General features: G+C 43.9%; 1 protein-coding gene across 2 annotated transcripts in view; it reads right to left on the bottom strand.

The window, feature by feature from the left end:
- LOC126236094 (tuberin) overlaps positions 1-17255 on the bottom strand; it is a 315500-nt gene that overhangs the window by 182177 nt on the left and 116068 nt on the right. The gene's annotated exons all lie outside the window — the stretch shown is intronic.

Below are 17255 nucleotides of genomic sequence, written 5' to 3'. Positions count from 1 at the left end.
CCTCTGGAGGGACTGAGTCCTTCGAGCCCTGTGCCAAGTCGAGCCGAAGGCAAGGGCGAGGAACACACCACGGAGGTGTACGCAGAGGTGCCCGGAAAGGAGGCGGAATAGGGGAAAAGCCAAGCCCGGAGAGAAGCTCCTTGACGCGTACGGCGATCGGACAACCCGACCGGGGCCGAAGTTATGGCAGATGGACGACTAACTGCGGGAACAGGACACGGTAATTTGGATGCCCGGGCGAGCTAAAAACATGGGCAGCATAAGCAGCCAGTAATTGTTGGCGTCGGAACTGCAGTGGAGGGACACCCGCCTCCACTAGGATGCTGTCCATAGGGCTGGTACGGAAGGCACCAGTGGCAAGTCGTATCCCGCTGTGGAGGATTGGGTCAAACACCCGTAACGCAGATGGGGATGCTGAGCCATAAGCCAGGCTCCCATAATCCAGACGGGACTGGATTAACGCCTGGTAGAGCCGTAACAGGGTAGATCGGTCGGCGCCCCAGCTGGTGTGGCTCAAGCATCTCAGAGCATTTAGATGCCTCCAACACGCCTGTTTAAGCTGCCGAATATGAGGCAGCCAAGTCAACCGAGCATCAAAAACGACCCCTAAAAACCTGTGGGTCTCCACCACAGCTAGGAGTTTGTCGGCAAGATAAAGCTGCGGCTCAGGATGGACTGTTCAGCGCCGGCAGAAATGCATAACACGGGTCTTGGCAGCCGAAAACTGAAAGCCATGCGCTACAGCCCAAGACTGCGCCTTGCGGATAGTGCCCTGTAGCTGACGTTCAGCAGCTGCAACGCCAGTAGAGCTGTAGTAAAGGCAGAAGTCGTCAGCATACAGGGAAGCGGAGACAGAATTTCCCACGACCGCAGCGAGCCTGTTAATGGCTATTAAAAACAGGCAGACACTTAAAACAGATCCCTGGGGCACACCGTTCTCCTGGACTCGGGAGGAACTATGGGAGGCCGCGACTTGCATGCGGAAGGTATGATACGACACAAAATTGCGGATAAAGATCGGCAGAGGGCCCCGAAGACCCCATCCATGAAGCGTAGAAAGGATGTGATGGCGCCATGTCGTATCGTACGCCTTCTGCATGTCGAAAAAGACAGCGACCAAGTGCTGACGGCGGGCAAAGGCAGTACGGATGGCCGACTCCAGGCTCACCAGATTGTCGGCGGAGGAGCAGCCTTTACGGAACCCACCCTGAGATGGAGCCAGAAGGCCCCGTGACTCCAGTACCCAGGTCAACTGCCGGCTCACCATCCGTTCAAGCAACTTGCAAAGAACGTTGGTGAGGCTAATGGGACAGTAGCTGTCCACCTCCAAAGGGTTCTTCCCAGGTTTCAGAATGGGGATAACAATACTTTCCCGCCATTGCGACGGAAACTCACCCTCGACCCAAATGCGGTTGTAAAGGTCGAGGAGCCGTCGCTGGCAGTCCACTGAAAGGTGTTTCAGCAACTGACAGTGGATGCCATCTGGCCCAGGAGCGGTATCAGGGCAAGCGGCTAGGGCACTGTGAAATTCCCACTCACTGAATGGAACATTGTAAGATTCTGGATGGTGGGTGCGAAATGAAAGGCTCCGACGTTCCATCTGCTCTTTAATGGAGCGGAAGGCCAGGGGGTAATTCGCAGAAGCGGAACTCATAGCAAAATGCTCTGCCAAGCAATTTGCAATGACGCCGGAGTCAGTACAAACTGCTCCATTCAGTGAGAGCGCAGGGACGCTGACAGGGGTCCGATAGCCGTAGACGCGACGAATCTTGGCCCAGACCTGCAATGGAGTGACATGGAGGCCAATGGTGGACACATACCGCTCCCAGCACTCCTGCTTGCTTTGGCGGATAAGGCGGCGGGCCCGCGCACGCAGCCGTTTGAAGGTGATGAGGTGTTCAACGCAGGGATGTCGCTTGTGATGCTGAAGCACCCGCCGGCAATCTTTAATCGCTGCAGCGATCTCAGGCGACCACCAAGGCACAGTCGCCGCCGATGGGACCCAGAAGAACGAGGAATGGCAGAGTCGGCGGCAATAACGATGCCCGTGGTGACCGATTGAACCACCGTATCAATGTCATCACTAGAGAGAAGCTCGATAGCGGCAGTGGAGGAAAACAAGTCCCAGTCAGCCTTATTCATAGCCCACCTGCAAGGGCGCAGAGAAGACTGACGCTGTGGCAGTGACAGAAAGATCGGAAAGTGGTCACTACCACACAGGTCGTCATGCACTCGCCATTGGACAGACGGTAAGAGGCTAGGGCTGCAGATGAAAAGGTCAATGGCGGAGTACGTGCCATGCTCCACGCTAAAGTGTGTGGAGGAACCATCATTTAAAAGCGAAAGATCGAGCTGTGCTACTAAATGCTCAATGGTGGCACCTCGACCTGTCGCCGCTGACCCACCCCACAGAGGGTTATGGGCGTTGAAGTCGCCCAGTAGCAAGAAAGGTGGCGGCAATTGGGCTATCAGAGCAGCCAGGACATGCTGCGCGACAGCACCATCCGGTGGAAGGTAAAGACTGCAGACGGTAACAGCCTGTGGCGTCCACACCCGAACAGCGACAGCCTCTAAAGGTGTTTGGAGAGGGACAGACTCGCTGTGCAGAGTGTGAAGGACATAGAGGCGGTTTCCACCAGACACCCTTTCATAAGCTGCTCGGTTCTTATAATAACCCCGATAGCCACGGAGGGCGGGGGTTCGCATTGCTGGAAACCAAGTTTCCTGAAGAGCAATGCAGAAGAAAGGGTTAAGGCTGATAAGTTGTCGGAGCTCAGCTAGATGGTGGAAGAAACCGCTGCAGTTCCACTGGAGGATGGTATTGTCCATGGCGGAGAAAGGCGTGACAGGACTGGGAAGGCAGATTACGCCGCTGGGTCACCTGCTGCCTCCGATGGAGCACCTGTGCAAGTGCTATCCATTGCGTCTGAGGGACCGGCAAGATCGAGGTCCTCAGCGGACGCAAGGATCTCCACCTCAAACTCAGACGCAGAGCTTTTAGGGAGCGGTGGAGTAGGTGCCACCGCAGGTGTCTGTCTTACGGGTCTTCAAAGTCGTTTTCTCTCGCTGTTCCTTTGGTTGCCATTGTTGAGAGGGCTTATTGGAGTCAGTTTCCGGGACTGAAGAGGATCGCGAAGCCCGTTGACCAGCGACCTGTGGCTTCTTCAGCCACTGGTTGGTGTCTGCTGTGCCGCTGGTAGGAACCTGGGAAGGGAGAGACCCAAGGGATCCCTTCCGAGCGAGAGAAGCCGAAGAAGACTTACGCTTCTCCGGCTTAGAAGTGCGGACTGGTGTCCCCAGTGGTTTAGTGGGTGCTGCTCCCGAGGTAGATGGTGTGGGAACAACAGCGAGAGAAGGGGCCCCCATCGTCAAGGGGGCAGGTGAGGTCCTCTGACTGAGAGCTGACTGTATGTCTTGCAGCTGAAGGAGCTGGAGCAGGAGTGACAGTGGAGGCATAAGATGACATCATGCGCACGGGATGTAGCCGTTCAAATGTCCGCTTAGCCTCAGTGTAGGTCAGTCGGTCCAGGGTCTTATATTCCATGATTTTGCGTTCTTTCTGTAAGATACTGCAGTCCGGCGAGCAAGGGGAATGAGGCTCTCCACAGTTGACACAGACGGGAGGCGGAGCACATGGAGTATCGGGATGAGATGCGCGTCCACAATCTCGACATGTGAGGCTAGAAGTACAGCGAGAGGACATGTGACCAAACTTCCAGCACTTAAAGCACTGCATCGGGGGAGGGATATAGGGTTTGACGTCACATCGGTAGACCATCACCTTGACCTTCTCTGGTAATGTATCACCTTCGAAGGCCAAGATGAAGGCACCGGTAGCAACCTGATTGTCCCTCGGACCCCAATGAACGCGCCGGACGAAATGTACACCTCGGCGCTCTAAATTGGTGCGCAGCTCGTCATCAGACTGCAAAAGTAGGTCCCGATGGAAAATAATACCCTGGACCATATGTAAACTCTTATGTGGGGCGATGGTAACGATAACATGCCCCAACTTTTCACAAGCAAGTAACCTGCGTGACTGGGCAGAGGATGCCGTTTTTATCAAAACTGACCCAGAGCGCATTTTGGACAAGCCCTCCACCTCCCCAAACTTGTCCTCTAAATGCTCTACAAAGAACTGAGGCTTCACGGATAGAAACGAGTCACCATCAGCTCTGGTACAGACGAGATACCTGGGCGAATACACGTCACTGTCATTCATTGCCTTTCGTTCCTCCCATGGTGTGGCCAGGGATGGGAACGATTTGGGGTCATAAACGTCAGCTTTAAAATGAGCCTTCGAACGCTTAGAGACTGCTGGTGGCTGGGCGCCAGCGAGAGATGATGTACCACGCTTCATTGCGGGTCATCCGCCCTGATGCCACCTACTCCGACCAAGGGCCCTCCCCACGGGCGCCACCCAGCCGCAGCAATAGCCACCTGGCAGGATGGCCATTGCCGGGAGTCCTGATGCCCCAGGGAGATGGGCATCTACTCCTTGGCATACGTGGGGAGTTAACGGCGCAGGCATCAGTAGAGCGTTCCCTGTGTTGTCAGGGGGCTACAACCAACAGGGTACATGGCGGCCCCACCACAACGGACTGGCTACCGTGCTGGATCTTAGGTGCAAAAATGTCCAAGGTCATCGTCGCAGTTAAAAGCAACACTGCAGAGTGCAGCGTGGTAATCGCACCCAGTGACGTATCCTCACCCAAGAGATGGAAAACGAGCGGGACACCATTGCAACGACGAAAAAGCCGGCTAAAGGTCTCAATGCACGACGGATACAGTGCACCATGTAAGGCGCCCTTCCCCAATTGGCTCGCTCTTCGGAATAATTTAGAAAGATGGAGGTCAAACCCGAGAGGGGACCATCACATAAGGCCGAAACATTTGAGACTCCTTTTAGTCGCCTCTTACGACAGGCAGGAATACCGCAGGCCTATTCTAGCCCCCGAACCCGCAGGGGGGAAAATTGGGGGAGGGGACTTTTAATTTATAATATGTAGTGATACAGAGAAGCCCTACACATTTTTCTCCTGAATTGCTTTTAAAATATCTCACCAACATTCTTGAGCCTGCACGCACTACATATAAAACATTTCACACTATACTACTGTCACATATGATTAACTTCATCAGTGACATGGATGTTTTTGAACAAGTGATGAGTTCTTCCAAAACACTGTCGAGGCACATGAATGAATTAAAAATCTGAGTGCTTAAGCAACAAATTCGAAGATATTCTTATTGCAAGTTTCTCTGCAAATAAATTGCAAACAATCCTGAATCAAGTATTTTCAGATTTCGTTTCAACTCAATCACTTAACTGAATTTTCTCATGGTGAGAAAAACTTTCAATAGCCAAAATGACACAAATTCATCTATTTTTGACAACAGGTTTCCACAGATACAACTGTCACCCTCTGGTCTTCAAAAAATTTTGGTTACAAAATGTGTTCATCGTTAGTTAGAATCTCATGTTATATTGTCATAGTGTCAGTGTGGTGGATAAAATATAGCACAGTTTACCAAGGTTTGTTAAAAAGCACCTTGTGCACATGGCCACCTCCATTGCACCACACGTTTCACCTGTGGTGGATTCTCTATGTACGGGACATGTCACATAAATGTAAATATATGTGTGTAAATGTACATTTTACTGTATATTGTGATTTTTAAGAATTAATATTTATCTGTGAGTGCTACGTATATGAACATGACCATGTGCACAAGTTGCTTTTTAACTGTAAATATTTTATTTCTGACAAACCTTCGTATAATGTGCTATATTTTATCCACAAGAACATGGCAAGATGTTCTAACTCATAGTGAACAAATTTTGCAACAAACATTTGTTGAGCACCAGAAGATAACTGTCAAAACTGAATATCAAAAATAAAGATGAATTTATGTTATCTTGGAAACTGAAAGTTTCTTATCAATTCCTTAAATTTCAAAGCATGTTACATCCATCGATAATTTCTTCTTATATTTTACATTTAACAATGAAGTACTTGAAACTTTCTGGCAGATTAAAAGTGTGTGCCATACCAAGACTCGAACCTGGGACTTTTACCTTTTGTAGGGAAGTGCTCTTCTGACTGAGCTACCTACACACGACTCATAGCCCATCCTCACAGCTTTACTTCTGCCAGTAAAGCACTTGCCCGCAAAGGGCAAAGATCCTGCTTTACAGTCTCAGTCTGGCACACAGTTTTAATCTCTCAGGAAGCTTCCTCTCAGTGCAGTCTCTGGTGTAAAGTGAAAATTTCATTCTGGAAACCCCCCTCCTCCCCAGCCTGTGGCTAAGCCATGTTTCGGCAATATCCTTTCTTCCAGAAGTGCTAGTCTTTCAAGGTTTGCAGGAGAACTTCTGTGAAGGTGGTAAGGTAGGAGACAAGATACCGGTGGAAGTAATGCTGAGAGTCGTGCTCGAGCAGCTCACTTGGTAGAGTTTGACTCTCTGTCTAGCAAACAATTTTAATCTGCCAGGAAGTTTCACATCTGCACACTTTCTGCTGCAGAGTGAAAATTTCATTCTGGAATAATGGACAAACACTTCTCATTGAATACTCACTCCTCTGTTGAGTTACCTTTACATGAATTGCTAACAATACTCATCTTGTGACAAAAGAAACTACTTTTGGCTCTTGTTTTATACAACATGGGAAATAAATCATGTATTGCAGGAATGCCAAAGGGTAATGACTGCCTCAGTGAAATTCCATTTGTAATTTACTCAGTGAAAGGTGAAGTACTTACTTCAAACTGTTTAGAATATTACCCATATATTTTTCTTTAAATAAGAAGTACAACAATCATCTCTCATAAAAATTATAGTAATTCCCAGGAGTTATTTATTAAACTGTAGCATGCCCAATGAAATATGAATGGACTAGTATGTGAATCCAATCCATGACAATTATTAAAAATCAGCATTTGCTGCGACTATCACTATGGCACAGTAAATCATAAAAATCAGAAACACTGGGGTCCCCACAAGAAGTATGCCACTGCACAGGACCAATCCATTTTGCACAACATTAACAGGAAGCTTCATGAGAACCAAGCCATAATTGTGCAGGCAGACAAAGGCCACACATCAATAGTCCTATATGAGGCCGACTACGTACGAAAAGCACAGGACTTTCTCTCCAGCCCTATGTTCCAAACATACTCATTTAACCCCGCAGCTAAGTGCATCACAGAAATTAAGAAGGCACTTAAAGAAACATATGTTATTCACCCCTTCCTTAAACAAACTTTAATACCAATGAATCTGAGAACACCCACTTTCAGGGGCACCATGAAACTTCATTAGCCACAGGCTCCTGTAAGGCCAATCCTTAACGCTATTAATGCCCCAGATGACTTATTGGCTAATGAATTGCAAAGTTTCCTCAGTAAGCATTGTTTTTTCCATGATGTTCATGCCATCAAGAACAGAGAGGAGTTAATTACACACCTCAAACATGTAACTGTAACCAGTGATACGATCTAGCAAGTCTCGACATTGTAAGCAAGTACACAAATATTCCGATTAAACAGGTGATTCCTATTATTGAGTCCAACTTACAGATATTATCTTGTCTAGATTCACAAAAAATTAACGAATTCCTTGATTTGCTCAGAATTGTTCTGGACCATAATTACTTTGTCTTCAAAGACACCATATATGGACAAACTGATGGGATAGCCACAGGATCCCCCATTGCCAGTATAATAGCTAATATTTACATCTATCACACTGAACATCAGTTTGTGTTTTTTTTTTTTTTTTTTTTTTCCAACTCACCCAAATCATCTTCAAAGAGTAGTATGGTACAAAATATACGTCGATGACATCATGCTTTTACATAATGGGACCGACAACCAGCTGCAACTTTTTCAACATGACTTTAACAAAATGCACCCCAAGATTCAGTGTACCATAGAATACCAATCTGACTTTACACTCTCCTTTTTGGATCTGGAAATTTTGTTACAGAATAGTAATGTTCACTTCAACATATTTAGAAAACCAACTATGACTAGTTCTATTATTCATTGCTCTTCAGTTCACCCAAAGCAGCCAAAAATGGCAGCTCTTCATGCTATGCTTTACTGCATGGTCAGACTTCCTATCTCAAAAGAAAATTACCAGCACACGTTGGATACCATTGAATTCATAGCACATGCTAATGGTTACCAGTCAAATGTTGTTGATCAGCAAATGCAATCGAAAGGCGCTTCCAACGATCTACAGGGTGTTACATAAAGGTACGGCCAAACTTTCAGGAAACATTCTTCACACACAAAGACAGAAAATATGTTATGTGGACATGTGTCCAGAAATGCTTACTTTTCATGTTAGAGCTCATTTTATTACTTCTCTTCAAATCACATTAATCATGGAATGGAAACACACAGCAACAGAACGTACCAGCGTGACTTCAAACACTTTGTTACAGGAAATGTTCAAAATGTCCTCCGTTAGTGAGGATACATGCATCCACCCTCCACAGCATGGAATCCCTGAAGCGCTGATGCAGCCCTGGAGAATGGCATATTGTATCACAGCCGTCCACAATACGAGCACGAAGAGTCTCTACATTTGGTACTGGGGTTGCGTAGACAAGAGCTTTCAAATGCCCCCATAAATGAAAGTCAAGAGGGTAGAGGTCAGGAGAGCGTGGAGGCCATGGAATTGGTCCGCCTCTACCAATCCATCGGTCACCGAATCTGTTGTTGAGAAGCGTACGAACACCTCGACTGAAATGTGCAGGAGCTCCATCGTGCATGAACCACATGTTGTGTCGTACTTGCAAAGGCACATGTTCTTGCAGCACAGGTAGAGTATCCCGTATGAAATCATGGCGGTGAATCGAGGAAGTACAGTACATACTGACGAAACTAAAATGAGCTCTAACATGGAAATTAAGCGTTTCCGGACACATGTCCACATAACATCTTTTCTTTACTTGTGTGTGAGGAATGTTTGCTGAAAGTTTGGCCGTACCTTTTTGTAACACCCTGTATATGGGATTACCCTATCATCTACTAATGATGATAACACTAAAAAAATTTTTTTCAGGATCCCATATGTAGGTGTTATATCTGACAGGATTGGCAAATGGCTTAGGAAAGAGGGGATTATACCTACTTTCTACACCCCACATAAGGTCGGGCATCTATTGGAGCACCACGAAACCAGAGAGGGACAATCGCTACGCACAATTGGCCATTTATTGCATCCAGCATAGTGAGTGCCCAACTGCATACATAGGCCAAACTGGCCGTTCCTTTAACATACGGTTCAGAGAGCATCAGGATCTTAGCAATTCCAAATCCGCTCTCACTTACCACCTGAAGGATAATAACCATTCTATTTCAAATATAAATACAAATTGCAGGACTCTACATATTCAACATAAGGGCTCAGTTTTAAACATTTTAGAAGAAATAGAAATCATCTGCAACATTTGCCGTGATCCATCTGGCATTTTGAACTTAAGCACGCAGTCCTGCTAAATAACTTTTCTTTTCTGAAGCAGCGTCCAGCCTCATTTCCTTCTCTTTCTGGTCCCTGATTACTGTACGCCACACATGTATACTATTTTTTATCGGGTCAGTGTTTTTTGTGGCCTCCAATAGGCTTAATGAATGTATGGCATATGCCTATTTCGTATAGTGAGGTCTGCAAGGTCCACCCAGTTCATTTAACGTAGCTGTAAAATTGCCCTCTCTTAATAAAAGTTGCATGTTTTCATTTTATCCTATGACTATGGTGCATTATAGTACTGTGGCATTATCTGCGCCCTCACTGATAAAAAATTTAACTGCTTTTCATCATGTAAAGTACATCTCAGGTCTTATCTAATGTAAGCCTCGATTAGTTGTCGACTATTGGTTAGCAGTTTTAAACTGACCCCACTTTTAATGTGTCCTTTTAATGCTATTGTTGCTAGCTACTTATCGGCATATTACTTTCTGACAGTATAGGCTGTAAGGTTTCGCTACTTTCCTTGTTGATCAGTAAAAAGAGCTTGTAAATAGGAGTGGCACATGTGCATGCTCTTTTAACTGATGACTGTGGCGAGTTGTTCCACATTGCCATTTATATATCCCCACTAAATTTAAAACTTGTTTGCCGCTAATGTGAAGGAAAAGTTTCATTGTGCTTTACAGTTTATATAATAATTTTATATTGCACCTTCTACTCAGTTTCACCACAGTTCTGTACCAAACTGTTCAATACGCTCCTTTCTACACATAATGCACTTTTAACTTATACCATGTATTTTTTATGTAATTTGTTCGTTTTTTCTTCATTTTAAATGTAAACCACTAAATTCGAATTGTGAATGGCCGGACTAGTGGCTCCACATTCTTCTCTCTGTCAATAGATGGCAGCACTTTTGCCACTCTGGTTTACCAATTTGCCTCCTCGTTCGCATCCGCTACTCCCTGCTCTGCGCTCATAAGCAGCACACCGTGCCTGGTATACGTGGTGCTCGGGGACCACAGCACAGTGTAAGTGTTGTGATATCATTTGTATATTTCCCTACTCAGGCAGTCGTCTGTAGTACTGTCTAGTGCCATTTGAGCATTGACATAGGTCTCACAGCACCTAGCCTAACCTGTGGTTTCAAAATGTTTTTTAAAAGTTTTTAAAACTTTTTAGGGAAATTTTTGTTTTTGTGTGTGTTGCAGCATGTGAAAATTGTCTCCCGTCTTTTGCTATTTCCAGTACAACATCTGAGGATAGGCTTATAACAGTCCGTAACTGGTGTGTAAAAATAAAGAAATTTACAACTGAAGCGGTATTTTCCACCTCTGCTATCTCTATATTGATTACTTAATATTAAAATAATTCAAGATACTGCTGAAACATTCTGAGCATGTCTGACAGACACACAGATTCTAAAACAGACATTACTGTTCAAGGTTCCAAAAACTATAAGGGGAGGACAACTAAAAACTTCACAGATAGGAAAAAGACAGGATATGATTTACAGCAGATAGAAGAAAAATCAGTATGATACACTGAATTTGGAGCAAATATTTCAACGGACTAACAGTCAAGATATTCAAATTTCAGAATATAAATAATGATCTTTCACAAAGTCAGTTAAAAATCACACGTTACAAACAGGGATGTAAAAAAGAAACATGATAAAACGAGTAAGGAACTGATAAATCAACAAAAGATAAAACATGAGAACATTCACACATACAGCTGACACAAAAAACACACCATAAAGTTATTGGAAATGGGAAAGTCTGAAAGCTAAAGAAAAGAAGGAAGAAGAAACTAACAAATTTGTAAGGCAGATGGTTGCAAATGCCATGTTTGAGGAGAGATACAAATAGCCTGTGGCAAAACGACTCAAGTTGTTATTCCATAGTATTCTCACCAAGAAGATACACAGTGTTACTTGAGTGACAGAATGTGGTAGTAGTCGCACAAATATAAAATGCTGGACAAATCTTGTAGGATAGTTGATAAAGGTCTACATCTATATACCCTGCAAGCCACCATATCATATGGGGATGAGGATATCCAGTACAATTACTAGGCATTTCCTTTTCTGCTCCACTTACAAAGAGAGCAAGGGTGAAACGACTGTCTATATATCTCCATGTGAGCCCTAATATCTTGTATCTTATCTTCATGGTCCCTTCATGAAATGTAGGTTGGCAGCAGGAGAATTGTTCTGCACTCAGTTGCAAACGCTGGTTCTCTAAATTTTCTCGTTAGTGTTCCATGAAAAGAACATTCCCTCCCTCCAGGGATTCCCATTTCAGTTCCCAAAGCATCTCTGTAACACTTACATGTTGTTCAAATGTACCAATAATAAATCTAACAGCCCATCCCTGACTTGCGTGAATGTCTTGCATGCTGTTTGAACCTACTGGTAACAAAAACCACACTTCACAATGTTATTAACATAGCCCATTATAGAACTGAGCTGCTAACTGAAAACTTTTTGAAAACACTACATTACTCAACCACCCAATGCTGCCACCCAACACCTTAGTGCAACCCCCCCCCCTCCCCCCCAAAAAAGTGAACCCACAAATTAAAATTTTTTCTCAAGTAATGTATCACTGTACTTTCAAGGGCTTACCTTCAGCTTTACTTCTAAGTTTAATTAGATTGTTCTAGCATCACACTTCATATCCTTCTCATGAAAATATTTTATTCAGATAACAGAAGTAGCACAATTCGCCAACAACCACCCTAGACTTTCAATTGTTTGGCAATCCCCCAACAGTTTTTCAGAGTTCCTTCCACACACTGTTTCTCCATCCTTTCCCTGACCTGTGAAAAACAATCTACTATTCAGTTGCTAATATGCAATCATTTAGTGAAGACTTTAAATCAGTACCTGTCTTGCTCCAAATCACCATTTTCGGGCAGTACTGATACCACATTGCTCATCATTGGAACTTGCTTATTTATATGGCATCCCTGCTGTTGAGCACTTTGTTTTACATGTCCCTGTAATCATAGTCCCAAAACATGATCCTTTGATAGTCTTTCAGCTAATAATGATTTCATCTTCAGTGGTCATAACTAAGTGAGGCTTACTGACAGGGAAGGCAGACTACTGCCCCCCCTCCCCCCTCCCATGCAACTCTCTTTCTGGATCAATGACAATGGGCCTTGGCAGACAACTGCCAACTAACACCACCCACCCCACCCCCAACCTAACACGCAAATCTCTTTCTGGGTCAATGACAACGGGCCTTCTTAAAGTCCCTGATCTGATCCAATTCCACAGAAAACATCTATGAAATCTGTAGCCTTGGTGAGCCTGTAGGTCTTACTTCTCAAGAGCAACTCAGTTCCTTCCATTGTGAAGTTATTATGATCTTCAGCTAAATACCATGCAACTGATGTATATGAATAATTACTCTCTGCTTACTAAATCCTTCCCAAATACTGTCTTTGTGCCGTGTTACACTTAGCCACGACATAAGTATTACATAAAAATTTTCGTTCTTTTTTAATTTTATCTGGGAATGGGTACAAAAAAATATATAAGGAGACAAAACTGGATTCTAAAGTTTGTTTTTTTGTGTTAATAATATGTCACAGAGTCTGGTCTGTGAAATACTACTGTTAGAGGAAAGGGTATTTTTGGCTCAGAATTGGGCACTTTGAGCAATATGTGGTGTCAGCTCATGAACCTCCTGTCAGCCACCATTCACAAGTCTGGGACTTCTGATGATGTTTTTTGTTAAGAATATGAGCTTATCCTCAAGAATTAACAGTTTTCCATCTGGTAATACTAGGCAGATATCGAATCTGAATTTGGATCACCTTCTTGACTCTTGTGCAGCAAGATGTGCAGCATTACTCTGCATCCATTTTCTAAAAGTTACCACACGAATTATAATCCTTAACACATCCAAGTCTAAACTGAAGAACTTCCTCATGGATCATTACTCCTATTTTGTCGGGGAGTTCCTGGAAAAAATTAAGGTAATTCCTGTGTCACATTGTTTATCGTGATAATATATATTCACAGCTTGGCATTTGCATCTGCAGATTCATCTATGAGGACTGTTCAAAAAGTTCTGGAACTTTGTCCAAAAAATTTTTCAGTGCTAACCTTTTACATATTGTGCATGAGCTCCATTGAAATACTCTCATCCACAATTGATACACCACTCCCAGTGCTGTTTCCATTTCTGGAAGCAATCTTGGTATGCCTCTAGCTGGATCACACGAAGATTTTCTTTTATCTCATCTACACTATGTGATCAAAAGCATCCGGACACCTGGCTGAAAATAACTTACAAGTTCATGGTGCCCTCCATCAGTAATGCTAGAATTCAATATGGTGTTGGCCCACCCTTAGCCTTGATGACAGCTTCCAGTCTTGCAGGCATATGTTCAATCAGGTGCTGGAAGACTTTTTGGGGAATGGCAGCCCATTCTTCACAGAGTACTGCATTGAGGAGAGGTATTGATGTCGGTCGGTGAGGCCTGGCACGAAGTTGGCATTCCAAAACATCCCGAAGGTGTTCTATAGAATTCAGGTTAAGACTCTGTGCAGTCCAGTCCATTACAGGGATGTTATTGTCATGTAACCACTCCGCCACAGGTCATGCATTATGAACAGGTGCTCGATTGTGTTGAAAGATGCAATCGCCATCGCCAAATTGCTCTTCAGCAGTGGGAAGCAAGAAGATGCTTAAAACATCAATGTAGGCCTGTACTGTGATAGTGCCATGCAAAACAACAAGGGGTCAAGCCCCTCCATGAAAAACACGACCACACCATAACACCAACGTCTTGGAATTTTACTATTGGCACTACGCATGCTGGCAGATGACGTTCACAGGGCATTCGCCATACCCACACCCTGCCATCGGATCGCCACATTGTGTACCTTGACTGGTCACTCCATACAACATTTTTCCACTTTTAAATTGTCCAATTTGTACAATCCTTACACCAAGTGAAGCATCATTTGGCATTTACAGGTGTGATGTGTGGCTAATGAGCAGCCGCTCAACCATGAGATCCAAGTTTTCTCACCTCCCGCCAAACTGTCATAGTACTTGCTGTGGATTCTGATGCAGTTTGGAATTCCTCTGTGATGGTATGGACAGATGTCAGCCTATTACACATTATGAGTCTCTTCAACTGTCAGTGGTCTCTGTCAGTCAACAGACGAGGTCGGCCTGTACGTGTGTTTAATTTTCAGTTGAACTGAAGTCTTAAGCAAACTGAAATTTCCTCATATAGTTTCATCAACAACATTTTATGCAAAAGGCCCCAAGTCTGAAAATGTAGACTTATCTGCAGCCTCGTATGATATGCACAGGTGAGCTATGGATGAAGCTTGTCATACACACTAATATATGTCACTTCAGATGAGAAGTTGGTTACAAAAATACACACCTACTCTTATATAAATGTTCTGCAAAATCAATCCACAACATCTGCCTCCATGGCAGAGGCTGCTAATGCACACTTGCACGGTGGCTCTCAACTCCAGGATAAACTGGTTTGAATTCTGGTGATGGAAAAAAAATTCAATGCCAGTATTTGGCTGGCAAGGGGAGGAGAGGTGGTGGTGTAAAGTTCCTGATCATCAGACTTTGTGCCAATGTCCTGGCCTAAATACCAGACCTCTCTGCAGTGTCTCATGTGATACTGTTAATTGTGATGCATATATTGGATGGGACATTAAGCTTGGCAGCCCTCCTGGTGCTATTCCTGAGGAGTAGGCTATATGCTGGCCCCGGGCTTCACCTCTTCCTTCCATCATCATCATCATCATCATCATCATCATCAAACAACACAAACATTACACTACATGCATGCATGCACATGAAATATATACACGTAGTATTACAAATAGCGTATAATGGAGCATGTTGTAAATAAATAAACAAACAAGATCCACAATGTATGGGGTAGGGTACATTCTACAATTATTTGTCAGCCCCTTATATGTTACAGCTGCAAATAACGCACAGTAGAAAGAACTTATCTGTTCACTTTCAGTAAGATAAATAACAGAACTAGCAATATTGCTGTAAATTCACCCAATATCATTTTAAGAAAACAATGTTAACTTCATTCTAAACATTTCCATGTCAAGTCCTGGACTATAAATTTTGTACAGTCAAGTGGGTAATCAAAGTCAAGCAGTACACTTCCATATTCTTTCAATTACATCTCATCATGCAGTGTGGTCAGTATCTCAAACACTCCAACAGTACTCTTGAATAAGTCGCAAAAGTGCCTTGTACCTAAATACATCTTGCAGCAATGCTACATATTCGCAGAACTGTTCTACTTAATCTAAGTTGTCAATTTACTTTTCCTAAAACTGTCTGTGAGTGTGTGTCCTGCTTTATATTGCTAAGTTAAGTTATGACCTCACATTTCATCACTGTTACTTAGACTGAGTTGAGGTTTGCTGATGACATGGTCCTTCTAGCCACAGGGGAAAAAGAATTACAGAATTTGGTGGACACCATTGAAACTAACAGAAAAAAATATGGAATGAAAATTAACACAAATAAAACAAAAGTATTGGCACTAGAAGGAAGGTAGAGTTACTGACAAGGATTATGCAATGATCTTGGCTGAAAGGTCCATCCTTTAGTACAGTGTTTGACATGATGATGCTGTTGTCCAGTATGACAGATCACTTCATCCAGCACTGGTTTTGCGAGCACGAAGATGAACCTTTGCATCTCCCCTGGCCACCAGTCACGAGATCTCAATATTATTGAGCCGTTGGTTGGTTGGTTGCTTGGTTGGAAGGGGGGGGGACCAAACAGCAAGGTCATTAGTCCCATCGGATTACAGAAGGGTGGGGAAGGAAGCCGGCCATGCCCTTTCAAAAGAAGTGTTCCAGCATTTGCCTGTAGCGATTTACGTACTGAGTCTTTGGAGAGAGGGGTGTTTGATTACTATCCACTTCCATCATTATTACATGACCTTGCCAAACTTGTCACTGTTTTGCAGGAAGACTGATATAAGGCTCCCTTGAAAACCATACAGGACCTGTATTCGTTCATTCCGAGGTGACAGGAAACTGTATTGAATGCCAACAGGTTTCCTACACCATATTAGGCATGGTAAATGTGTTGTGTTTTTAGTTTTCCATATTTTTGTCTATCCTCTGCATCTATATTATTTCTGAACTGTTAAGCAAACTATAATGACTGAAAGTTCAAAAGTGCTCCACATATGCTGCTATAAATGTACTGGGGATTTCAAAAATTCATCCAGCTTCACAAAATTGTATTTTATACTTGAAGGAATATAGAAGCTTCAAGTGCATTTTAAATTATGCACAGAATCTACAGATTTACCTCGGCACCAGTTGCAAGTTAGCCGTCCATGTGATTGTCAGTATGAGTTGCCTTCGCGCACCTAGATTGCTCGTTAACTATCCTGTGTACAATGTAGATGCTGATAACACAGCAATAAAAAGAAGACATTTTGCAATCTCCATTTCAATGGGTGCAGTTTGGTTACAATTATGCAGTGTGATTTTAATTGAGAGTATCACACTGCATCTCCAAAGGCATAAGGGGCTTATGGATCTTGCACTGCACCACAGGCCTCCAATGTCACTAATCTCATAATATGGCAGGTTTTTTGTTTGTGAGGGCTTATTAAATACTCCATCCGCCTCATCTTCTAATAACTTTGGGCAACTGCAGTGAATGAAGTAACTCCAGACATGCTGGCAATAGCATGGGATGTGTGTTTCTATCATTAGGACGTTTCT

The sequence above is a fragment of the Schistocerca nitens genome, chromosome 2 (genome assembly GCF_023898315.1).
Source record: "Schistocerca nitens isolate TAMUIC-IGC-003100 chromosome 2, iqSchNite1.1, whole genome shotgun sequence".
In the NCBI taxonomy this organism is placed as follows: Eukaryota; Metazoa; Arthropoda; class Insecta; order Orthoptera; family Acrididae; genus Schistocerca; species Schistocerca nitens.
Note: the sequence above shows the minus strand (reverse complement) of the source record. Positions and strands in the feature narration are given on the sequence as shown.